This window comes from Sinocyclocheilus anshuiensis, unplaced genomic scaffold (genome assembly GCF_001515605.1).
Source record: "Sinocyclocheilus anshuiensis isolate Anshui unplaced genomic scaffold, SAMN03320099.WGS_v1.1 scaffold188, whole genome shotgun sequence".
NCBI classification, from domain to species: domain Eukaryota; kingdom Metazoa; phylum Chordata; class Actinopteri; order Cypriniformes; family Cyprinidae; genus Sinocyclocheilus; species Sinocyclocheilus anshuiensis.
In genome coordinates, this window is record NW_015555768.1 from 1,213,165 (window position 1) to 1,213,856 (window position 692).

The 692-nt window shown below is 47.5% G+C and overlaps 1 protein-coding gene across 1 annotated transcript in view; it reads left to right on the forward strand.

Annotated features, from left to right (window-relative positions):
- The first annotated feature begins 212 nt into the window (after positions 1-212).
- The window catches only part of LOC107674375 (leucine-rich repeat neuronal protein 1-like), a 17,750-nt gene continuing 17,270 nt past the window's right edge, over positions 213-692 (forward strand). The window contains exon 1 of the mRNA XM_016468339.1: positions 213-428. The gene's annotated coding sequence lies outside the window, so the exon portion shown is untranslated. The remainder of the gene's footprint in view (positions 429-692) is intronic.

Below are 692 nucleotides of genomic sequence, written 5' to 3' on the forward strand. Positions count from 1 at the left end.
CGCTCAACCTGGAGGCAGAGCGAAAACTGGACCATTACATCATTGCTATGGGATAGAACGAAGCCCCGCCCCCTATGTTCAATAGGCGGAGCGACCTGGTCTGACATTCCCATTGGTTAATGACAGCGTAACGGGAAGCGGCGAGGGGGCGTGGCCTCGGCGTGTAAGGGCGCTTCAAATACACTGTAAAAGATGCATAAGGGAGCGATGCTGATGCTGTTGACGCGAGAATAATTTCACTCCGGAGGCAAGCTTTCGAACGGACCGAGAGGGTGAAAATAGACTTCATATTTAGAATAAAATAAGCAAACGCAAAATATAATCAACTGCCTAGAGTAGAAGCGACCATTTGCTCAAATTGCAACGCAATAGTAGAGAAATAGGTGAGAGTGAGTCCCTGGAACGGATCCATCCTTCAGTCGCTGGAGGTAAGGGCGTTTCTGAAAGCATCTCTTTGGCATTCGCGGTTTCAGTTCAGAAGTTACACACTTGCAAACTGATGGTAGTACTTCGTAGAGGGAATAAAACCGCTGGTAAATGTATGTGTATATTAAGAGTCGGAAGGTTGTACTCTGAAGTCTGTGAGCTCGTCTCCTTCTTTTGGAGCTGATGGTCGAATCCTCTTCACCTGCTCCTGGACTCAGTGACCCTGTAGGAAGCATCTGAAGAGACTCAAATAACACAGAGACACA